We start from the raw sequence: 25,389 nt of genomic DNA, 5'->3' as shown, positions 1-25,389 counted from the left end.
TGTTACAGGATATATTTGTATTATGTTTTGGAGTCTGTAGAGGCTTTAGAGCATAATAAACATATTTTGGGGCAGATACCATTCGAACTGAATTCTATCTATGAGACAAAGGGCATAGAAGCTCCACCCATGAAGAGAACAATGCATGGAAGCTCCATTGATAAAGAGAACAGGGCATGGAGGTGATGGAGGCTCCATTCATGAAGATAAAAGGGCATGAAGGCTCCACATATGAAGAGACCAAGGCATGGAGGCTCCACACATGAAGAGAAAAGGGCATAGAAGTTCCACCCACAAAGAGAACAAGAGAAGGAGGCTTCACTCATGAAGATAAGAGCACATGGAGGCTCCACTCACAAAGAGAGCAGGGCATGGAGGATCCTTCATGAAAAGAAAAGTGAATGGAAGCTCCACCCGGAAACAGAAAAGGGCATGACATTTCACCTATGAAGAGTTCAGGGCACGGAGGCTCCACCCATGAAGAAAAGGGGCATATAAGCCCCACCCATGAAGAGAACAATGCATGGAATCTCCACCCATAAAGAGAACAAGGCATGGAGGGCATGGATGCTCCATTCATGAAGATAAAAGGGCAAGGAGGCTCCACCCATGAAGAGACTAAGACATGGAGGCTCCACACATTAAGAAACCAAGGCATGGAAGCTCCACACATGAAGAGAAAAGGGCATAGAAGGTCCACCCACAAAGAGAACAGGAAACGGAGGCTCCACTCATGAAGATAAAAGGGAATGGAGGCTCCACTCACAAAGAGAGCAGGGCATGGAGGATCCTACATGAAAAGAGAAGGGAATAGAAGCTCCACCCAGGAACAGAAAAGGGCATGAGGTTTCACCCATGAAGAGGTCAGGGCACGGAGGCTCCACCCATGAAGAAAAGGGGCATAGAAGCCACACCCATGAAGAGAACAATGCATGGAAGCTCCACCCATAAAAGAACAAGGCATGAAGGCAATGGAGGCTCCATTCACGAAGATAAAAGGGCATAGAGGCTCGACACATGAAGAGACCAAGGCAGATGACAGAAGACGACTGACAACTAAAATATTAATTCATAGGAAAACGTTAAAATCTACAAAAGAAAAGGCAATTATTAATGATGATCAGAAAGAAGAAACTATTTCTCTGGTTACATTTATGAACACTTGTGTTTACAGCTCGGTTTTTGCCTTCACAACCTTGCAGAACCCAGGAGGACTTCATGATGCCGCGAAATGTGCTGTGATCTGCGCGTGCATGCGCAGAATTATCCCCAACCTCATCAGAAGTCCTAGCTCAGTGTGAAAGGCCTGAGGACCTCAACCATCAAAAGATGCTATGAAGACTGGATGGTGGCAGTGAAGAGCAGATGGACTGAAAAGGTGAGTGGTCAGGTGAGTATAAGGCTGTGTTCACATGTTGCATTTTTGCTGCATTTTTTTCTTCATGCAAAACCTGCTCTGTTGGCAGTAAAGAAACTGCTTAAAAAATGCAGGTTTTCCTGCGTTTTTTGCTGCATTTTGCAGTTTAGTGCCTGTTGTTCTTGAATTTTCTGCATTAAAAACGCAGCAAAACCTGATACCTACGTTTTTTTCAGTTTTTTTTACCTACTCTTCGCTTTCTATGGGTGAAAAAAAAACGCCGCTAAAGCACCAGAAGAAGTGACGTGCTGCAGTTTGCAAAAACACAACAGTTTTCCAAATCAATCAAGAAAATAAATCCAATGTGTGTGCATGAGATTTCTGAAATCTCGCAGCTTTTGCTGATACTGTAAAATGCGGCTTTTAATTAGCATTAAAAAAAATGCAGCAAAAAATTGCAATGTGTGAACAGAGCCCAAGGATTCTGTTGGTGCCATTTTGCCGAATCAAATTACAAATGCGGATTTTTGGAAAATGTAGGTAGAACTCAGTTAGACTAGATGAGGATGGTGGTAAAATAAGGGTCTGCGGTCAGTCCAGGGTCTGTGTAATATTCTGTAACGGGTGGATGTTGTATGTAGAGGTCGCGTTGTCTTTTCATTGTCTTTTCATGATTGTCCATGCGCTGCAGACAAATATCTGGATTCTGAAAGCTTCTTGTATAAAACCCTGAGGAAATCCCTTTTCAGCGAGTCCAATCTACGTCTCAGTACATTAGCTTGTTACTGTTTGTAAATCTTTGCTCACAGAACAATTCTTCCGGAATCTTTGATATCGGACAAACGGAATGTTCTTTCACCATTTTTCACAATGTCCACCATTGCACACAAGGAAAACGTTTGCTTCTACTTTATAGAATGTTGATGTAACAAAGATCTCCCCAGCGGGGATACTAATCAGTCCGGATATTCTACGTGATCCTAAATGAGCGTTGCAAATTTGGATGCCACATTCGTTCAGCTTAACCCCTTCATGATCTTGGGGTTTTCCATTTTTGCGTTTCTGCTTTTTTATCCCCGTCTTACACAAAGCCATAACTTTTTAATTTTTCCATCAATATGGCCATGTGAAGACATGTTTTTTGCAGGACGGGTTGTACTTTTGAACAACATAGGTTTTACCATTTCATGTACTGGAAAACGGGAAAAAAATTCAAAGTGCGGTGAAATTGCAAAAAAAAAAAAAAAAATGAAATTCCACAATTTTTTATGTTTTTTCTTAAACCATGCTCATTAAATGCTAAAACTGACCTGCCATTATGATTCTCCAGGTCATTACGAGTTCACAGACACCTAACATGTATAGGTTCTGTTTTATTTAAGTTTGCAAGAAAAAAAATGGCACGTATCTCAGCATCTCCATTTTTCGTTATCTCGGGTTGGGTGAGGGTTTTTTTTGGGTGCCGAGATGACGTTTTTATTGATACCATTTTGATGTAGATACGATCTTTTGATAGCCTGTTGTTGCATTTTATTGCAATGTTGCGGAGATTAAAAAACTGTAATTCTGGCGTTTTCATATTTTTTCTCGTTACACTGTTCACCCACTGGGTTAATTACATATATATAAATAGATCAGACGATTCTGAACCCAGCGATACCAAATGTGTATATTTAATTTTTTTTAATTGTTTTATTTTGAATGGGGTGAATTGAACGTTTATATTTTTTAAATTTTTTAAATATTTTTAAAAACTTTTTTTTACTTTTCACTTGCTTTAATAGTCTCCATGGGAGACTAGATGCTGCAGTTCTGCAATGTGTAGCTAAAATACTCATCTGCTATGAGCACCGCCCGATGGTCGACAATCTGGAAATGACAACCACATGGGTCTCCCGTAAACTCCGGGTTCTCATGCCAACCCATTGGTGCCCCAAGGTCATGTGAAATTTTTTTTTTCCATATTTTTCATTTCATTGTATGGAAAGATAAATGTTGTTATTCAAAACTACAACGTGTCCTGAAACAACAAGTCCGCTAGATGGAAGGATAAAAAAGTTATGACCTTTGGGAAAAGAGAAAACAAAAATGTGAGATGAAAAATGTTGCGCCCTTTTCCTGGTATTCTGGGCTTTGCTTCCTTCCCCTGAGTCTGCTGCCCTCTGTTGTGCTCCACATCAGGTTTTGCAAGTCACCGAATGCAGCTCGCTGACATCAGCTCTCTGGACCTTTTAAGGCTCCTTTCGACACATCCGGGGTTCTGAGCATTAAGCCAGAACTATGTCCTTCAGACTCGTGATGGAACTCTGACTTTACCCAAGACCTTGGTTCCTGTTGTTCCTCAGACTTCTGTGAACTTTTCTTCCTTGAAGGAGGTTAAATCATCCCTGCTGCCTTTTGTCCCACTACCTGCTGTTAACATCCTAAAGTGTTACTGGAGCCTGTCCTCATTACCTACATCTGTGTCTGCTTCAGACCTGCCATTTTGCTATTTCTGAACTGTTGTCTCCTTAGCTCCCAACATGTCCCACATTGACAGTCATCCGAGTCGTCATACCACGTGCCTGACAGCGAGCCGAGCCAACACCTAGGATCCGTATGTCCAAGCTGACCAGTGGTGGGTCCACCTCACCTGGTATACCCAACAAAAAACATGATCATGTTTCAGTCTCCTGGGAAATCTCCAAAAACGATAATGGTCATTGTTCCTCCCTATGTCACCATCCATAGGAATTGCAGCACAGTCTGAGACTGGAATCTCATTGATCTTAACATCCATTACTCTCATTAATAACCCTTCCGAAGATAATTTGTAATCCAATCCATCTCCTAATCCATGCACGCTAGGGAGAAACGTAAATTCTCATCCAACCGGGTTATTCATTCTCCACGTTTCTAGCATTACATTATAATACTGTAATTAATTCCTGTCATCAAATGTGGATCTTGGCCCTGGAAAAGTTGACCTATCTGAATTCACTACCCTGCTGAGAATCTCCACCAATAATCTGCATTTATCCAATCTGCCAAATTCAGAAGGAACCTTTCATCCTCTCAGTCTCCTATATTCCATTACGGTATTTACAGGTGCTTCTCACAAAATTAGAATATCATCAAAAAGTAAATTTATTTCAGTTCTTCAATATAAAAAGTGAAACTCGTATATTATACTAGCTGTACTACCCGGCTTGGCCGGTTTAATAACTGCTGTTAGCAAAATAGAATGTGTTAACAAAAATTTATTCTGCACACAAAAACCACAAAATAAATAGATAGAAATGTAATTATTAACCCCTTTCTGTCATTGGACGTACTATTCCGTCCATGTGGGGTGGGCCCTACTTCCCAAGGACGGAATAGTACGTCCAGCACGATCGGCCGCGCTCACGGGGGGAGCGTGGCCGATCGCGGCCGGGTGTCAGCTGCCTATCGCAGCTGACATACGGCACTATGTGCCAGGAGCGGTCACGGACCGCTCCCGGCACATTAACCCCCGGCACACCGCGATCAAACATGATCGCGATGTGCCGGCGGTGCAGAGAAGCATCGCGCAGGGAGGGGGCTCCCTGCGGGCTTCCCTGAGCCCCCCGCAGCAACGCGATGTGATCGCGTTGCTGCGAGGGTCTTACCTCCCTCCCTGCCTGCTCCAGACCCGGATCCAAGATGGCCGCGGATCCGGGTCCTGCAGGGAGGGAGGTGGCTTCACAGAAGCCTGCTCAGAGCAGGCACTGTGAAGCAGCCTGCACTTCTCGCAGATCGGTGATCTGTCAGAGTGCTATGCAAACTGGCAGATCACCGATCTGTATTGTCCCCCCCTGGGGCAAAGTAAAAAAGTAAAAAAAATTTTTTTCCAAATGTGTAAAAAAAAATAAAAAAAAATATTCCAAAATAATGAAAAAAAAATATATATATTATTCCCATAAATACATTTCTTTACCTAAATAAAAAAAAAAACAATAAAAGTACACATATTTAGTATCGCCGCGTCCGTAACGACCCGACCTATAAAACTGGCCCACTAGTTAACCCCTTCAGTAAACACCGTAAGAGAAAAAAAAAAAAAAACGAGGCAAAAAACAACGCTTTATTATCATACAGCCGAACAAAAAGTGGAATAACACGCGATCAAAAAGACAGATATAAATAAACATGGTACCGCTGAAAGCGTCATCTTGTCCCGCAAATAACGAGCCATGATACAGCATCATCAGCAAAAAAATAAAAAAGTTATAGTCCTGAGAATAAAGCGATGCAAAAATAATAATTTTTTCCATAAAATAGTTTTTATCGTATAAAAGCGCCAAAACATAAAAAATAATATAAATGAGATATCGCTGTAATCGTACTGACCCGAAGAATAAAACTGCTTTATCAATTTTACCAAACGCGGAACAGTATAAACGCCTCTCCCAAAAGAAATTCATGAATAGCTGGTTTTTGGTCATTCTGCCTCACAAAAATCGGAATAAAAAGCGATAAAAAAATGTGACGTGCCCAAAAAGTTACCAATAAAAACGTCAACTCGTCCCGCAAAAAACAAGACCTCACATGACTCTGTGGACCAAAATATGGAAAATTTATAGCTCTCAAAATGTGGTAACGCAAAAAATATTTTTTGCAATAAAAAGCGTCTTTCAGTGTGTGACGGCTGCCAATCATAAAAATCCGCTAAATAACCCGCTATAAAAGTAAATCAAACCCCCCTTCATCACCCCCTTAGTTAGGGAAAAATAAAAAAAATGTATTTATTTCCATTTTCCCATTAGGGTTAGGGCTAGGGTTGGGGCTAGGGTTAAGGCTACAGTTAGGGTTGGGGCTAAAGTTACGGTTAGGGTTTAGATTACATTTACGGTTGGGAATAGGGTTGGGATTAGGGTTAGGGGTGTGTCTGGGTTAGAGGAGTGGTTAGGGTTACTGTTGGGATTAGGGTTAGGGGTGTGTTTGGATTAGGGTTTCAGTTATAATTGGGGGGTTTCCACTGTTTCGGCACATCAGGGGCTCTCCAAACGCGACATGGCGTCCGATCTCAATTCCAGCCAATTCTGCGTTGAAAAAGTAAAACAGTGCTCCTTCCCTTCCGAGCTCTCCCGTGTGCCCAAACAGGGGTTTACCCCAACATATGGGGTATCAGCGTACTCAGGACAAATAGGACAACAACCTTTGGGGTCCAATTTCTCCTGTTACCCCTGGGAAAATACAAAACTGGGGGCTAAAAAATAATTTTTGTGGGAAAAAAAAGGATTTTTTATTTTCACGGCTCTGCGTTATAAACTGTAGTGAAACACTTGGGGGTTCAAAGTTCTTACAACACATCTAGATAAGTTCCTTGGGGGGTCTAGTTTCCAAAATGGGGTCACTTGTGCGGGGCTTCTACTGTTTAGGTACATTAGGGGCTCTGCAAACGCAATGTGACGCCTGCAGACCATTCCATCTAAGTCTGCATTCCAAATGGCGCTCCTTCCCTTCCGAGCCCTCCCATGCATCCAAACGGTGGTTCCCCCCACATCAGTGGCTCTCCAACCGCAACCCATCTCAATTCCAGTCAATTTTGCATTGAAAAGTCAGATGGCAGGCACTCCTTCGCTTCCAAGCTCTGCCATGTGCCCAAACAGTGGTTTACCCCCACATATGGGGTATCAGCGCACTCAGGACAAATTGGACAACAACTTTTGGGGTCCAATTTCTCCTGTTACCCTCGGGAAAATACAAAACTGGGGGCTAAAAAATAATTTTTGTGGGAAAAAATTTTTGTTTTATTTTTATGTCTCTGCATTATAAACTTCTGTGAAGGCCTTGGTGGGTCAAAGCGCTCACCACACATCTAGATAAGTTCCTTAGGGGGTCCACTTTCCAACATGGTGTCACTTGTGGGGGTTTCTACTGTTTAGGTACATTAGGGGCTCTGCAAACGCAATGTGACGCCTGCAGACCATTCCATCTAAGTCTGCATTCCAAATGGCGCTCCTTCCTTTCCGAGCCCTCCCATGCGCCCAAACAGTGGTTCTCCCCACATATGGTATATCATCGCACTCAGGACAACTTGGACAACAGATTTTGGGGTCCAATTTCTCCTGTTACCCTCGGGAAAATACAAAACTGGGGGCTAAAAAAATAATTTTTGTGGGAAAAAATTTTTGTTTTATTTTTACGGCTCTGCATTATTAACTTCTGTGAAGCCCTTGGTGGCTCAAAGCGCTCAAAACACATCTAGATAAGTTCCTTAGGGGGTCTACTTTCCAAAATGGTGTCACTTGTGGGGGGTCTCAATGTTTAGGCACATCAGTGGCTCTCCAAACGCAACATGGCGTCCCATCTCAATTCCTGTCAATTTTGCATTGAAAAGTCAAACGGTGCTACTTCCCTTCCGAGCTCTCCCATGTGCCCAAACAGTGGTTTATCGCCACATATGGGGTATCAGCGTACTCAGGACAAATTGTACAACAACTTTTGGTGTCCAATTTCTTCTCTTACCCTTGGGAAAATAAAAAATTGGGGGCGAAAAATAATTTTTGTGAAAAAATATGATTTTTTATTTTTACGGTTCTGCATTATAAACTTCTGTGAAGTACTTGGTGGGTCAAAGTGCTCACCACACCTCTAGATAAGTTCCTTAGGGGGTCTACTTTCCAAAATGGTGTCACTTGTGGGGGGTTTCAATGTTTAGGCACATCAGGGGCTCCCCAAACGCAACATGGCGTCCCATCTCAATTCCAGTCAATTTTGCATTGAAAAGTCAAATGGCGCTCCTTCGCTTCCGAGCTCTGTCATGCGCCCAAACAGTGGTTTACCCCCACATATGGGGTATCGGCGTACTCAGGACAAATTGTACAACAACTTTTGGGGTCCATTTTCTCCTGTTACCCTTGGTAAAATAAAACAAATTGGAGCTGAAGTAAATTTTTTGTGAAAAAAAGTTAAATGTTCATTTTTATTTAAACATTCCAAAAATTCCTGTGAAGCACCAGAAGGGTTAATAAACTTCTTGAATATGGTTTTGAGCACCTTGAGGGGTGCAGTTTTTAGAATGGTGTCACACATGGGTATTTTCTATCATATAGACCCCTCAAAATGACTTCAAATGAGATGTGGTCCCTAAAAAAAAATGGTGTTGTAAAAATGAGAAATTGCTGGTCAACTTTTAACCCTTATAACTCCCTAACAAAAAAAAATTTTGGTTCCAAAATTGTGCTGATGTAAAGTAGACATGTGGGAAATGTTACGTATTAAGTATTTTGTGTGACATATCTCTGTGATTTAAGGGCATAAAAATTCAAAGTTGGAAAATTGCAAAATTTTCAAAATTTTTGCCAAATTTCCATTTTTTTTGCAAATAAACGCAGGTAATATCAAATAAATTTTACCACTATCATGAAGTACAATATGTCACGAGAAAACAATGTCAGAATCGCCAAGATCCGTTGAAGCGTTCCAGAGTTATAACCTCATAAAGGGACAGTGGTCAGAATTGTAAAAATTGGCCCGGTCATTAACGTGCAAACCACCCTTGGGGGTGAAGGGGTTAAAAGGCAAAACCTAAGTTCATTGGCTCTTGAGGAAGCAGCTCTTGTTTTCATGTCTGCAAGCCTCGCTCCCCTCTCCTCAGAAAGTTCATTGGCCCTTGAGGAAGCAGCTCTTGTTCTCTTGTCTGCAAGACTAGCTTCCCTCTGCTCAGAAAGTTCATTGGCTCTTGAGGAAGCAGCTGCTGTTCTCATGTGTGCCAGCCTTCTTTCTCGGTCTTCACATTTTTCATTGGCCCGTAATGCAGCTTTTCTTTTTGCATCAGCTGACATTCGTGTAACTGGCAGTTTCTATATCCTTTCACATAGAGGTAATGTGACTGACATCAGCCTTTCCACCAACACACCCTAACTGACATGCTATTACCTCACACAAGCTTTGTTATACTGAGAATGTCTTTGTTGCCTATATTAACCAATCAGAGCTCAGATTAATTAACTATTAAAAAATCGAAGCTGAGCTGTGATTGGTTGCTATTGATTGGCAGCCTGATAAATCCTCAGCCAACAGGAAGCCCTCCCCCCTGGCAGTATATATTAGCTCACACATACACATAATAGACAGGTCATGTGACTGACAGCTGCCGGATTTCCTATATGGTACAGTTGTTGCTCTTGTAGTTTGTCTGCTTATTAATCAGATTTTTATTTTTGAAGGATAATACCAGACTTGTGTGTGTTTTAGGGCGAGTTTCATGTGTCAAGTTGTGTGTGTTGAGTTGCGTGTGGCGACATGCATGTAGCGACTTTTGTGAGATGAGTTTTGTGTGGCGACATGCGTGTAGCAACTTTCTGTGTGTCGAGTTGCATGTGACAGGTTGGTGTAGCAAGTTGTGTGCAGCAGGTTTTGCGCATGGCGAGTTTCGCGCTTGGCCAGTTTTATGTGTGGTGCGTTTTGAGTATGTGCAAGTTTTGTGTGAGGCAACTTTTGCATGTGTTGCAACTTTTGTGCATGTGGCAATTTTTCCGCGTGTGCAAGTTTTGCGTGTGGCGAGTTTTCCATGAGGTGAGTTTTGCACGTGTGGCGAATTTTGCATGTGGCGAGTTTTGCATGTGGTGAGTTTTGCATGTGGTGAGTTTTGCGCGTGGCGAGTAGGGTTGAGCGACTTTCATTTTTTTAAGATCGAGTAGGGTTTTGGGAAACCCGATTTTGTCCAGAGTCGAGTCGAGTGCAGTTGGCCGATTATCGCTAAAAGTCGGGGATCGACCGAAACACGAAACCCAATGCAAGTCAATGGGGAAGCATAGTCGGCAGTGAGTGGAGGCCAGGAAAACACCTACAGTGCCCATTTTAATGCCAAAAACATCCATTCTTGTTTCTGAAGCTTGCCAATCTTAATTAACTGTATAATAGTAGTTGGGCATAGGGAATTGGGGGAAAGTTGTGGGGGGAGTAGGGCTGGCTCAAGTTTTTCGTGGGCCCAGGAAATGCGGACTACGTCACGGCGGTGTTGCAGGGAAAGGTAAGTATTTAAAAGTTGCAAGTGCTGTGATCCTGAGCAAGCAGGGGGGGGGCCCACTCGTTCGCATTGCCACTGGCACAGGGCCCCTCAAAGTACGGCGGTGTGTTTGCATGGCGGGGGCGCCTCCCACCAGCAGCGACACTTTTGCGTACTCTGAGGGGCCCTGTGCCAGTGACGTCGCCAACGAGTATGCCCCCCCACCTGATGAAGGAACCTGCACTTTCATCTGCACCTTCCTCTTTGTCCCTGTGTAAGGTGGTATAACATGCGGGAAGGGGAACCTTACTTTCAGCAGGGACAGATTCTGGCTGTGTAGAGTACAAGGGGAATGTAGTGGTCTAGGTCAATGTACCAGCAGACTCATTTAGCAGTGGCTGGGCAATGGGCAGGATGAGGAGGAAACAGATATAGGGCCAAAGAATAAAGTAGGCTACATGCAGTTCAAAATTGGTAACAGGACTAAACAGGCGGCATTGCTTTGTTCAGTGGAGTAGCAAACCCAAGAGCAGCAGACACTGTTTCAAGGGCCTAACCACACTAGTAGGCCAAATGCAGTTTAATATCTGATAGTATAGGGCGAAAGCCAGAATGTGGAAGCTCAGCTTTGTTCAGTTGAGGACAACACCAGGGAGGGGCAGACACCTTTAGTAGGCCGGAAAAGCCTATTGCATTTTTTAAAATGGTAATTTGGAGCAGAAGGTTGAAGCTCAGCTTTATTTAGTTGAGGGCAACACCAGGCAGGGGCACACAGACAGACACCTTTAGTAGGCCGGAAAAGCCTATTGCATTTTTCAAAATGGTAATTTGGAGCAGAAGGTTGAAGCTCAGCTTTATTTAGTTGAGGGCAACACCAGGGAGGGGCAGAAGCCGTTAGTAGGCCCTAACCACCATTTTTTTTTTTAAAACCACATAATGAGAGCCGGAAGGTTGAAGCTCAGCTTTATTTAGTTGAGGACAACACCAGGGAGGGGCAGAAGCCGTTAGTAGGCCCTAACCACCATTTTTTTTTTTTTAAAACCACTTAATGAGAGCCGGAAGGTTGAAGCTCAGCTTTATTTAGTTGAGGACAACACCAGGGAGGGGCAGAAGCCGTTAGTAGGCCCTAACCACCATTTTTTTTTTTAAAACCACATAATGAGAGCCGGAAGGTTGAAGCTCAGCTTTATTTAGTTGAGGACAACACCAGGGAGGGGCACACAGACAGACACCTTTTGTAGGCCTGAAAAGCCTATTGCATTTTTCAAAATGGTAATTTGGAGCAGAAGGTTGAAGCTCAGCTTTATTTAGTTGAGGGCAACACCAGGGAGGGGCAGAAGCCGTTAGTAGGCCCTAACCACCATTTTTTTTTTTAAAACCACATAATGAGAGCCGGAAGGTTGAAGCTCAGCTTTATTTAGTTGAGGACAACACCAGGGAGGGGCAGAAGCCGTTAGTAGGCCCTAACCACCATTTTTTTTTTTTTAAAACCACTTAATGAGAGCCGGAAGGTTGAAGCTCAGCTTTATTTAGTTGAGGACAACACCAGGGAGGGGCAGAAGCCGTTAGTAGGCCCTAACCACCATTTTTTTTTTTAAAACCACATAATGAGAGCCGGAAGGTTGAAGCTCAGCTTTATTTAGTTGAGGACAACACCAGGGAGGGGCAGAAGCCGTTAGTAGGCCCTAACCACCATTTTTTTTTTTAAAACCACATAATGAGAGCCGGAAGGTTGAAGCTCAGCTTTATTTAGTTGAGGACAACACCAGGGAGGGGCAGAAGCCGTTAGTAGGCCCTAACCACCATTTTTTTTTTTAAAACCACATAATGAGAGCCGGAAGGTTGAAGCTCAGCTTTATTTAGTTGAGGACAACACCAGGGAGGGGCACACAGACAGACACCTTTTGTAGGCCTGAAAAGCCTATTGCATTTTTCAAAATGGTAATTTGGAGCAGAAGGTTGAAGCTCAGCTTTATTTAGTTGAGGGCAACACCAGGGAGGGGCAGAAGCCGTTAGTAGGCCCTAACCACCATTTTTTTTTTTAAAACCACATAATGAGAGCCGGAAGGTTGAAGCTCAGCTTTATTTAGTTGAGGACAACACCAGGGAGGGGCAGAAGCCGTTAGTAGGCCCTAACCACCATTTTTTTTTTTTTAAAACCACTTAATGAGAGCCGGAAGGTTGAAGCTCAGCTTTATTTAGTTGAGGACAACACCAGGGAGGGGCAGAAGCCGTTAGTAGGCCCTAACCACCATTTTTTTTTTTAAAACCACATAATGAGAGCCGGAAGGTTGAAGCTCAGCTTTATTTAGTTGAGGACAACACCAGGGAGGGGCAGAAGCCGTTAGTAGGCCCTAACCACCATTTTTTTTTTTAAAACCACATAATGAGAGCCGGAAGGTTGAAGCTCAGCTTTATTTAGTTGAGGACAACACCAGGGAGGGGCACACAGACAGACACCTTTTGTAGGCCTGAAAAGCCTATTGCATTTTTCAAAATGGTAATTTGGAGCAGAAGGTTGAAGCTCAGCTTTATTTAGTTGAGGGCAACACCAGGGAGGGGCAGAAGCCGTTAGTAGGCCCTAACCACCATTTTTTTTTTTAAAACCACATAATGAGAGCCGGAAGGTTGAAGCTCAGCTTTATTTAGTTGAGGACAACACCAGGGAGGGGCAGAAGCCGTTAGTAGGCCCTAACCACCATTTTTTTTTTTTTAAAACCACTTAATGAGAGCCGGAAGGTTGAAGCTCAGCTTTATTTAGTTGAGGACAACACCAGGGAGGGGCAGAAGCCGTTAGTAGGCCCTAACCACCATTTTTTTTTTTAAAACCACATAATGAGAGCCGGAAGGTTGAAGCTCAGCTTTATTTAGTTGAGGACAACACCAGGGAGGGGCAGAAGCCGTTAGTAGGCCCTAACCACCATTTTTTTTTTTAAAACCACATAATGAGAGCCGGAAGGTTGAAGCTCAGCTTTATTTAGTTGAGGACAACACCAGGGAGGGGCAGAAGCCGTTAGTAGGCCCTAACCACCATTTTTTTTTTTAAAACCACATAATGAGAGCCGGAAGGTTGAAGCTCAGCTTTATTTAGTTGAGGACAACACCAGGGAGGGGCAGAAGCCGTTAGTAGGCCCTAACCACCATTTTTTTTTTTAAAACCACATAATGAGAGCCGGAAGGTTGAAGCTCAGCTTTATTTAGTTGAGGACAACACCAGGGAGGGGCAGAAGCCGTTAGTAGGCCCTAACCACCATTTTTTTTTTTAAAACCACATAATGAGAGCCGGAAGGTTGAAGCTCAGCTTTATTTAGTTGAGGACAACACCAGGGAGGGGCACACAGACAGACACCTTTTGTAGGCCTGAAAAGCCTATTGCATTTTTCAAAATGGTAATTTGGAGCAGAAGGTTGAAGCTCAGCTTTATTTAGTTGAGGGCAACACCAGGGAGGGGCAGAAGCCGTTAGTAGGCCCTAACCACCATTTTTTTTTTTAAAACCACATAATGAGAGCCGGAAGGTTGAAGCTCAGCTTTATTTAGTTGAGGACAACACCAGGGAGGGGCAGAAGCCGTTAGTAGGCCCTAACCACCATTTTTTTTTTTTTAAAACCACTTAATGAGAGTCGGAAGGTTGAAGCTCAGCTTTATTTAGTTGAGGACAACACCAGGGAGGGGCAGAAGCCGTTAGTAGGCCCTAACCACCATTTTTTTTTTTAAAACCACATAATGAGAGCCGGAAGGTTGAAGCTCAGCTTTATTTAGTTGAGGACAACACCAGGGAGGGGCAGAAGCCGTTAGTAGGCCCTAACCACCATTTTTTTTTTTAAAACCACATAATGAGAGCCGGAAGGTTGAAGCTCAGCTTTATTTAGTTGAGGACAACACCAGGGAGGGGCAGAAGCCGTTAGTAGGCCCTAACCACCATTTTTTTTTTTAAAACCACATAATGAGAGCCGGAAGGTTGAAGCTCAGCTTTATTTAGTTGAGGACAACACCAGGGAGGGGCAGAAGCCGTTAGTAGGCCCTAACCACCATTTTTTTTTTTAAAACCACATAATGAGAGCCGGAAGGTTGAAGCTCAGCTTTATTTAGTTGAGGACAACACCAGGGAGGGGCAGAAGCCGTTAGTAGGCCCTAACCACCATTTTTTTTTTTAAAACCACATAATGAGAGCCGGAAGGTTGAAGCTCAGCTTTATTTAGTTGAGGACAACACCAGGGAGGGGCACACAGACAGACACCTTTAGTAGGCCGGAAAAGCCTATTGCATTTTTCAAAATGGTAATTTGGAGCAGAAGGTTGAAGCTCAGCTTTATTTAGTTGAGGGCAACACCAGGGAGGGGCAGAAGCCGTTAGTAGGCCCTAACCACCATTTTTTTTTTAAAACCACTTAATGAGAGCCGGAAGGTTGAAGCTCAGCTTTATTTAGTTGAGGACAACACCAGGGAGGGGCAGAAGCCGTTAGTAGGCCCTAACCACCATTTTTTTTTTTAAAACCACATAATGAGAGCCGGAAGGTTGAAGCTCAGCTTTATTTAGTTGAGGACAACACCAGGGAGGGGCACACAGACAGACACCTTTTGTAGGCCTGAAAAGCCTATTGCATTTTTCAAAATGGTAATTTGGAGCAGAAGGTTGAAGCTCAGCTTTATTTAGTTGAGGGCAACACCAGGGAGGGGCAGAAGCCGTTAGTAGGCCCTAACCACCATTTTTTTTTTTAAAACCACATAATGAGAGCCGGAAGGTTGAAGCTCAGCTTTATTTAGTTGAGGGCAACACCAGGGAGGGGCAGAAGCCGTTAGTAGGCCCTAACCACCATTTTTTTTTTTAAAACCACATAATGAGAGCCGGAAGGTTGAAGCTCAGCTTTATTTAGTTGAGGACAACACCAGGGAGGGGCAGAAGCCGTTAGTAGGCCCTAACCACCATTTTTTTTTTTAAAACCACATAATGAGAGCCGGAAGGTTGAAGCTCAGCTTTATTTAGTTGAGGACAACACCAGGGAGGGGCACACAGACAGACACCTTTAGTAGGCCGGAAAAGCCTATTGCATTTTTCAAAATGGTAATTTGGAGCAGAAGGTTGAAGCTCAGCTTTATTTAGTTGAGGGCAACACCAGGGAGGGGCAGAAGCCGTTAGTAGGCCCTAACCACCATTTTTTTTTTAAAACCACATAATGAGAGCCGGAAGGTTGAAGCTCAGCTTTATTTAGTTGAGGACAACACCAGGCAGGGGCACACAGACAGACACCTTTAGTAGGCCTGAAAAGCCTATTGCATTTTTCAAAATGGTAATTTGGAGCAGAAGGTTGAAGCTCAGCTTTATTTAGTTGAGGGCAACACCAGGGAGGGGCAGAAGCCGTTAGTAGGCCCTAACCAAAGTTGAAGGCCAAATGCAGTTTAATTTCTGATACTATAGGCCGAAAGCCAGAAGGTGGAAGTTCCGATTTAGACAGTGGAGGACAATTTGAATTAGGGACTGCAGACAGACTTAGTAGGCTGTCCCCTGTGGACCATGCATCCACCACATTAACCCATTGCGCCGTAATGGACACGTAATCTTCCGTGGCCATGCCTACAGGTCCATGCGTCTGTTGTCGGGTGCACCTTTGTACTCACAGATTGCCAGAGTGCATGGACAATGCGGTCTTTTACATGCTGGTGGAGGGTTGGGATGGCTTTTCTCGCAAAAGAAGTGTCGACTGGTTAGCTTGTAGCGTGGTACAGCGTAGTCCATCATGGCCTTATTAATAGTAAATAAAATATATAACTAGGCTCTATGAACTTTTAAATAGGTTCCAGGGGTACACGGGCAGCATTGGTGTGGTCAGTGGAGGAGTATTGCAAGTAGGGGCTGCAGACAGGCTATCAAAGGCCTAAAATAACAAACAGTAGGCAGTCATGGAAGTTTTACATCGGTTACATGGATACACAGGCAGGCACTCCAGGCAGCATTGTGGTCAGTGGAGGAGTATTGCAAGTAGGGGCCGCAGACAGGCTATCAAAGGCCTAAAATAACAAACAATAGGCTCATGGCAGTTTTACAGCGGTTACATGGATACACGGGCAGGCAGCTTGGTGGTCAGTGGAGGAGTATTTAAAGTAGGGACCGCAGACAGGCTATCAAAGGCCTAAAATAACAAACAATAGGCTCATGGCAGTTTCACAGCGGTTACATGGATACACGGGCAGGCAGCTTGGTGGTGGTGAGTGGAGGAGTATTTAAAGTAGGGACCGCAGACAGGCTTCAAAGGCCTAACATAAGAAAATGGGCTGGCTGTAGGCACTTTATAATTGGTTCCAGGGGTACACGGGCAGCAGTGGTCTGGTCAGTGGAGGAGTATTTAAAGTAGGGACCGCAGACAGGCTATCAAAGGCCTAACATAACAAACAATAGGCTCATGGCAGTTTCACAGCGGTTACATGGATACACGGGCAGGCAGCTTGGTGGTGGTGAGTGGAGGAGTATTTAAAGTAGGGACCGCAGACAGGCTTCAAAGGCCTAACATAAGAAAATGGGCTGGCTGTAGGCACTTTATAATTGGTTCCAGGGGTACACGGGCAGCAGTGGTCTGGTCAGTGGAGGAGTATTTAAAGTAGGGACCGCAGACAGGCTATCAAAGGCCTAACATAACAAACAATAGGCTCATGGCAGTTTCACAGCGGTTACATGGATACACGGGCAGGCAGCTTGGTGGTGGTGAGTGGAGGAGTATTTAAAGTAGGGACCGCAGACAGGCTTCAAAGGCCTAACATAAGAAAATGGGCTGGCTGTAGGCACTTTATAATTGGTTCCAGGGGTACACGGGCAGCAGTGGTCTGGTCAGTGGAGGAGTATTTAAAGTAGGGACCGCAGACAGGCTTCAAAGGCCTAACATAAGAAAATGGGCTGGCTGTAGGCACTTTATAATTGGTTCCAGGGGTACACGGGCAGCAGTGGTCTGGTCAGTGGAGGAGTATTTAAAGTAGGGACCGCAGACAGGCTATCAAAGGCCTAACATAACAAACAATAGGCTCATGGCAGTTTCACAGCGGTTACATGGATACACGGGCAGGCAGCTTGGTGGTCAGTGGAGGAGTATTTAAAGTAGGGACCGCAGACAGGCTATCAAAGGCCTAAAATAACAAACAATAGGCTCATGGCAGTTTTACAGCGGTTACATGGATACACAGGCAGCTTGGTGGTGAGTGGAGGAGTATTTAAAGTAGGGACCGCAGACAGGCTATCAAAGGCCTAAAATAACAAACAATAGGCTCATGGCAGTTTTACAGCGGTTACATGGATACACAGGCAGCTTGGTGGTGAGTGGAGGAGTATTTAAAGTAGGGACCGCAGACAGGCTTCAAAGGCCTAACATAAGAAAATGGGCTGGCTGTAGGCACTTTATAATTGGTTCCAGGGGTACACGGGCAGCAGTGGTCTGGTCAGTGGAGGAGTATTTAAAGTAGGGACCGCAGACAGGCTTCAAAGGCCTAACATAAGAAAATGGGCTGGCTGTAGGCACTTTATAATTGGTTCCAGGGGTACACGGGCAGCAGTGGTCTGGTCAGTGGAGGAGTATTTAAAGTAGGGACCGCAGACAGGCTATCAAAGGCCTAACATAACAAACAATAGGCTCATGGCAGTTTCACAGCGGTTACATGGATACACGGGCAGGCAGCTTGGTGGTGGTGAGTGGAGGAGTATTTAAAGTAGGGACCGCAGACAGGCTTCAAAGGCCTAACATAAGAAAATGGGCTGGCTGTAGGCACTTTATAATTGGTTCCAGGGGTACACGGGCAGCAGTGGTCTGGTCAGTGGAGGAGTATTTAAAGTAGGGACCGCAGACAGGCTTCAAAGGCCTAACATAAGAAAATGGGCTGGCTGTAGGCACTTTATAATTGGTTCCAGGGGTACACGGGCAGCAGTGGTCTGGTCAGTGGAGGAGTATTTAAAGTAGGGACCGCAGACAGGCTATCAAAGGCCTAACATAACAAACAATAGGCTCATGGCAGTTTCACAGCGGTTACATGGATACACGGGCAGGCAGCTTGGTGGTGGTGAGTGGAGGAGTATTTAAAGTAGGGACCGCAGACAGGCTTCAAAGGCCTAACATAAGAAAATGGGCTGGCTGTAGGCACTTTATAATTGGTTCCAGGGGTACACGGGCAGCAGTGGTCTGGTCAGTGGAGGAGTATTTAAAGTAGGGACCGCAGACAGGCTTCAAAGGCCTAACATAAGAAAATGGGCTGGCTGTAGGCACTTTATAATTGGTTCCAGGGGTACACGGGCAGCAGTGGTCTGGTCAGTGGAGGAGTATTTAAAGTAGGGACCGCAGACAGGCTTCAAAGGCCTAACATAAGAAAATGGGCTGGCTGTAGGCACTTTATAATTGGTTCCAGGGGTACACGGGCAGCAGTGGTCTGGTCAGTGGAGGAGTATTTAAAGTAGGGACCGCAGACAGGCTATCAAAGGCCTAACATAACAAACAATAGGCTCATGGCAGTTTCACAGCGGTTACATGGATACACGGGCAGGCAGCTTGGTGGTCAGTGGAGGAGTATTTAAAGTAGGGACCGCAGACAGGCTATCAAAGGCCTAAAATAACAAACAATAGGCTCATGGCAGTTTTACAGCGGTTACATGGATACACAGGCAGCTTGGTGGTGAGTGGAGGAGTATTTAAAGTAGGGACCGCAGACAGGCTTCAAAGGCCTAACATAAGAAAATGGGCTGGCTGTAGGCACTTTATAATTGGTTCCAGGGGTACACGGGCAGCAGTGGTCTGGTCAGTGGAGGAGTATTTAAAGTAGGGACCGCAGACAGGCTTCAAAGGCCTAACATAAGAAAATGGGCTGGCTGTAGGCACTTTATAATTGGTTCCAGGGGTACACGGGCAGCAGTGGTCTGGTCAGTGGAGGAGTATTTAAAGTAGGGACCGCAGACAGGCTATCAAAGGCCTAACATAACAAACAATAGGCTCATGGCAGTTTCACAGCGGTTACATGGATACACGGGCAGGCAGCTTGGTGGTCAGTGGAGGAGTATTTAAAGTAGGGACCGCAGACAGGCTATCAAAGGCCTAAAATAACAAACAATAGGCTCATGGCAGTTTTACAGCGGTTACATGGATACACAGGCAGCTTGGTGGTGGTGAGTGGAGGAGTATTGCAAGTAGGGGCCGCAGACAGGCTATCAAAGGCCTAAAATAACAAACAATAGGCTCATGGCAGTTTTACAGCGGTTACATGGATACACGGGCAGGCAGCTTGGTGGTCAGTGGAGGAGTATTTAAAGTAGGGACCGCAGACAGGCTATCAAAGGCCTAAAATAACAAACAATAGGCTCATGGCAGTTTCACAGCGGTTACATGGATACACGGGCAGGCAGCTTGGTGGTGGTGAGTGGAGGAGTATTTAAAGTAGGGACCGCAGACAGGCTTCAAAGGCCTAACATAAGAAAATGGGCTGGCTGTAGGCACTTTATAATTGGTTCCAGGGGTACACGGGCAGCAGTGGTCTGGTCAGTGGAGGAGTATTTAAAGTAGGGACCGCAGACAGGCTATCAACGGCCTAACATAACAAACAATAGGCTCATGGCAGTTTCACAGCGGTTACATGGATACACGGGCAGGCAGCTTGGTGGTCAGTGGAGGAGTATTTAAAGTAGGGACCGCAGACAGGCTATCAAAGGCCTAAAATAACAAACAATAGGCTCATGGCAGTTTTACAGCGGTTACATGGATACACAGGCAGCTTGGTGGTGAGTGGAGGAGTATTTAAAGTAGGGACCGCAGACAGGCTTCAAAGGCCTAACATAAGAAAATGGGCTGGCTGTAGGCACTTTATAATTGGTTCCAGGGGTACACGGGCAGCAGTGGTCTGGTCAGTGGAGGAGTATTTAAAGTAGGGACCGCAGACAGGCTTCAAAGGCCTAACATAAGAAAATGGGCTGGCTGTAGGCACTTTATAATTGGTTCCAGGGGTACACGGGCAGCAGTGGTCTGGTCAGTGGAGGAGTATTTAAAGTAGGGACCGCAGACAGGCTATCAAAGGCCTAACATAACAAACAATAGGCTCATGGCAGTTTTACAGCGGTTACATGGATACACAGGCAGCTTGGTGGTGAGTGGAGGAGTATTTAAAGTAGGGACCGCAGACAGGCTATCAAAGGCCTAAAATAACAAACAATAGGCTCATGGCAGTTTCACAGCGGTTACATGGATACACAGGCAGCTTGGTGGTGAGTGGAGGAGTAGTGCAAGGAGTGTCTGTCCCAGTACTCCCAAAATATAAATAGATGTTAATGTCTCGCAAAACAACCAAAACAAAAAAAAAAGGTGGCATACTTAGGTACAGGGGTGGGCTCATCTACTGAGTTTCTGACATAGTAATTTGGCAGTAACTATTTAATGGTGCCAATATAGGACACAGACACAGACTACTTTAAGTTGCATCATAGATGTCTACAAATTTGTATTGTCAGTGCCAGACATTGAATGATGTCAGCGAATAGACTAAAGATTGGTGGAGCTGTGCGACATAATTTTGCACGTGGTAGAGCACATTTTGAGCTGGGGTAGGGGGGAACTCTCTTGAGGCCGGCGGGACCGCCCCAGGGCCCCTCATGTTACAACGGTGTGTCTGACGTTGGGTGCGCACCACCACCGCCAGAGACACTACATTGTACTATGAGGGACCCAGTAGCAATGCCGTCAACCAAAAGCGAGCACACCCACCTCTTCAGACAAACAGCAGTCTCACGGGTGCTTGCGCCAAGTCGCAATACCACGGCCCCGTGTGGGGAGTTTTGCCATTTAGGGAGGTGTAAACATGTCGTATGCTGTACAATCAGCTGCAGCAAATTAGACATTAGAAAAGTAATTCACAGGCAAGAGCTTTTCATAGGAAAGCTAGGTGTCGGCCGGGCAAGGTGGGGCAAAAGATTTCGAAATCCAGTTGTGGTTCATTTTAATGAATGTTAGATCGTCAACATTTTGGGTAGCCAGACGAGTCCTTTTTTCGGTTAATATTGAACCTGCAGCACTGAATACTCTTTCTGATAGGACACTTGCTGCCGGGCAAGCAAGCTCCTGCAATGCATATTCTGCCAATTCTGGCCAGGTGTCTAATTTGGAGGCCCAGTAATCAAATGGGAATGACGGTTGAGGGAGAACATCGATAAGGGATGAAAAATAGTTAGTAACCATACTGGACAAATGTTGTCTCCTGTCACTTTCAATTGATGCAGCAGTACCTGTCCTGTCTGCGGTCATAGCAAAATCACTCCACAACCTGGTCAGAAAACCCCTCTGTCCAACGCCACTTCTGATGTGTGCACCCCTAACACTCCTAGTCTGCTGCCCCCTGGAGCTCGTGTGAGAACGATCACGTGCGCTGTGTGCTGGGAATGCCTGAAGCAAACGGTCAACAAGAGTTGATTGTTTGGTTGCTAATATTAGTTCCAAGTTCTCATGTGGCATAATATTTTGCAATTTGCCTTTATAGCGTGGATCAAGGAGGCAGGCCAACCAGTAATCGTCATCGTTCATCATTTTCGTAATGCGTGTGTCCCTTTTTAGGATACGTAAGGCATAATCCGCCATGTGGGCCAAAGTTCCACTTGTCAAATCTCCGGTTGTGATTGGTTGAGGGGCAGTTGCAGGCAAATCTACGTCACTTGTGTCCCTCAAAAAACCAGAACCCGGCCGTGACACGCAACCAATTTCCTGTGCCCCCGTGAAAGTTTCCGCATTAAAAATATACTCATCCCCATCATCCTCCTCATCCTCCACCTCCTCTTCGCCCGCTACCTCGTCCTGTACACTGCCCTGACCAGACAATGGCTGACTGTCATCAAGGCTTCCCTCTTCCTCTGGTGCAGACGCCTGCTCCTTTATGTGCGTCAAACTTTGCATCAGCAGACGCATTAGGGGGATGCTCATGCTTATTACGGCGTTGTCTGCACTAACCAGCCGTGTGCATTCCTCAAAACACTGAAGGACTTGACACATGTCTTGTATCTTCGACCACTGCACACCTGACAACTCCATGTCTGCCATCCTACTGCCTGCCCGTGTATCCTCCCACAAATAAATAACAGCACGCCTCTGTTCGCACAGTCTCTGAAGCATGTGCAGTGTTGAGTTCCACCTTGTTGCAACGTCTATGATTAGGCGATGCTGGGGAAGGTTCAAAGACCGCTGATAGGTCTGCATACGGCTGGCGTGTACAGGCGAACGTCGGATATGTGAGCAAAGTGCACGCACTTTGAGGAGCAGGTCGGAGAACCCAGGATAAGTTTTCAATAAGCACTGCACCACCAGGTTTAAGGTGTGAGCCAGGCAAGGAATGTGTTTCAGTTGGGAAAGGGAGATGGCAGCCATGAAATTCCTTCCGTTATCACTCACTACCTTGCCTGCCTCAAGATCTACTGTGCCCAGCCACGACTGCGTTTCTTGTTGCAAGAACTCGGACAGAACTTCCGCGGTGTGTCTGTTGTCGCCCAAACACTTCATAGCCAATACAGCCTGCTGACGCTTGGCAGTAGCTGGCCCATAATGGGACAACTGGTGTGCAACAGTGTCATCTGCCGATGGAGTGGTTGGCCGACTGCGTTCTGTGGAAGAGCTGTAGCTTCTGCAGGAGGACGAGGAGGAGGAGGAGGGGGTGCGAACGCCTACAGCCAACTGTTTCCTAGACCGTGGGCTAGGCACAACTGTCCCTAAATTGATGTCGCCTGTGGACCCTGCATCCACCACATTCACCCAGTGTGCCGTGATGGACACATAACGTCCCTGGCCATGCCTACTGGTCCATGCATCTGTAGTCAGGTGCACCTTTGTACTCACAGATTGCCTGAGTGCATGGACGATGCGCTGTTTAACATGCTGGTGCAGGGCTGGGATGGCTTTTCTGGAAAAAAAGTGTCGACTGGGTAGCTCGTATCGTGGTTCAGCGTACTCCATCAGGGCTTTGAAAGCTTCGCTTTCAACTAACCGGTAGGGCATCATCTCTAACGAGATTAGTCTAGCTATGTGGGCGTTAAAACCCTGTGTACGCGGATGCGAGGATAAGTACTTCCTTTTTCTAACCAGAGTCTCATGTAGGGTGAGCTGGACTGGAGAGCTGGAGATCGTGGAACTTTCGGGTGTGCCGGTGTACATGGCAGACTGAGAGACGGTTGGAGACGGTATTGTTTCCGCCGGTGCCCTAGATGCAATATTTCCTCCTACAAAACTGGTGATTCCCTGACCCTGACTGCTTTTGGCTGGCAAAGAAACCTGCACAGATACTGCCGGTGGTGCGGAAAATGGTGGCCTTACAGTGACGGAAGGGATGTTGCGTTGCTGACTAGCTTCATTGGCCGAGGGTGCTACAACCTTGAGGGACGTTTGGTAGTTAGTCCAGGCTTGAAAATGCATGGTGGTTAAGTGTCTATGCATGCAACTAGTATTTAGACTTTTCAGATTCTGACCTCTGCTTAAGCTAGTTGAACATTTTTGACAGATGACTTTGCGCTGATCAGTTGGATGTTGTTTAAAAAAATGCCAGACTGCACTCTTCCTAGACTCGGATCCCTTTTCAGGGATTGCAGACTGAGCTTTAACCGGATGGCAACGCTGTGCTCCAACAGGTTTTGGCTTTGACACGCGTTTTGGTCCAGATACGGGCCCGGCAGATGGAACCTGTTGCGATGTTGATGCCTGCTGCGGCCCCTCCTCCACCTCCGCTTCTGAACTACTGCCGCCTGCACCCTGTTCCCCCAATGGCTGCCAATCGGGGTCAATAACTGGGTCATCTATTACCTCCTCTTCGAGCTCGTGTGCAACTTCGTCTGTGTCACTGTGTCGGTCGGTGGTATAGCGTTCGTGGCGGGGCAACATAGTCTCATCAGGGTCTGATTGTGGATCTGTACCCTGAGAGGGCAATGTGGTGGTCTGAGTCAAAGGAGCAGCATAGTACTCTGGCTGTGGCTGTGCATCAGTGCACTCCATGTCAGAATATACTTGTAATGGGCATGGCCTGTTAAATGTTTCACTTTCTAAGCCAGGGACGGTATGTGTAAAGAGCTCCATGGAGTGACCCGTTGTGTCGCCTGCTGCATCCTTCTCTCTTGTTGTAGTTTTTGCTGAGGAGGACAAGGAAGCGACTTGTCCCTGACCGTGAACATCCACAAGCGACGCGCTGCTTTTACATTTACCAGTTTCGGAAGAGGAGGCAAAAGAGCTAGAGGCTGAGTCTGCAATGTAAGCCAAAACTTGCTGTTGCTGCTCCGCCTTTAAAAGCGGTTTTCCTACTCCCAGAAAAGAGAGCGTTCGAGGCCTTGTGTAGCCTGACGACGAAACTGGCTCCACAGCTCCAGACTTAGGTGGAATATTTTTATCCCCACGACCACCTGATGCTCCACTACCACTACCATCATTACCAGCTGACAATGAACGCCCACGACGACCTCTTGCACCAGACTTCCTCATTGTTTTAAAATCTTAACCAAAGTAACTTTATTTGTTGCTGTCAAACAACTTACACGGTGAGCTATAACTTCAGTATGATTTCAATATCCCTTAACAGGTTGGTGAGACCACAAGGAAAATCAGGCACAATGTTACACACTCTGTTTTCTGTGGCACAAAATCACAGAGATGACACACACGCAGGACTGTCACTCAAGCACTAATGTCAATATTAATCTCCCACCTAATTTATTTTTTTTTTTTTCTCAGGGAGACTTTAGAAACCAAATAATATTAAAAAAAAAAAAAAAAAAAGGCTTTCTATGGCCCACAATTAGAGAGAGAGAGGTGGCACAACCAGGAGTCAAGACTGGCGCACAAGCTGAAAGGGCAATATTACTCTCCCACTGTTTTTTATGTTTTTTTTTGTTTTTTTCAGGGAGACTTTAGAAACCAAATAATATTAAAAAAACCAAAAAAAAAAAAGGCTTTCTATGGCCCACTGAATGAGAGGGAGAGAGGTGGCACACCCAGGAGTCAAGACTGGCACACAAGCTGAAAGGGCAATATTACTCTCCCACTGTTTTTTTAGGTTTTTTTTTTTTTTTCAGGGAGACTTTAGAAACCAAATAATATTAAAAAAAA

Source organism: Ranitomeya variabilis, chromosome 2 (genome assembly GCF_051348905.1).
Source record: "Ranitomeya variabilis isolate aRanVar5 chromosome 2, aRanVar5.hap1, whole genome shotgun sequence".
Taxonomy (NCBI): Eukaryota; Metazoa; Chordata; class Amphibia; order Anura; family Dendrobatidae; genus Ranitomeya; species Ranitomeya variabilis.
The sequence above is the reverse complement of the archived record's forward strand: the minus strand, read 5'-3'. Positions refer to the sequence as shown.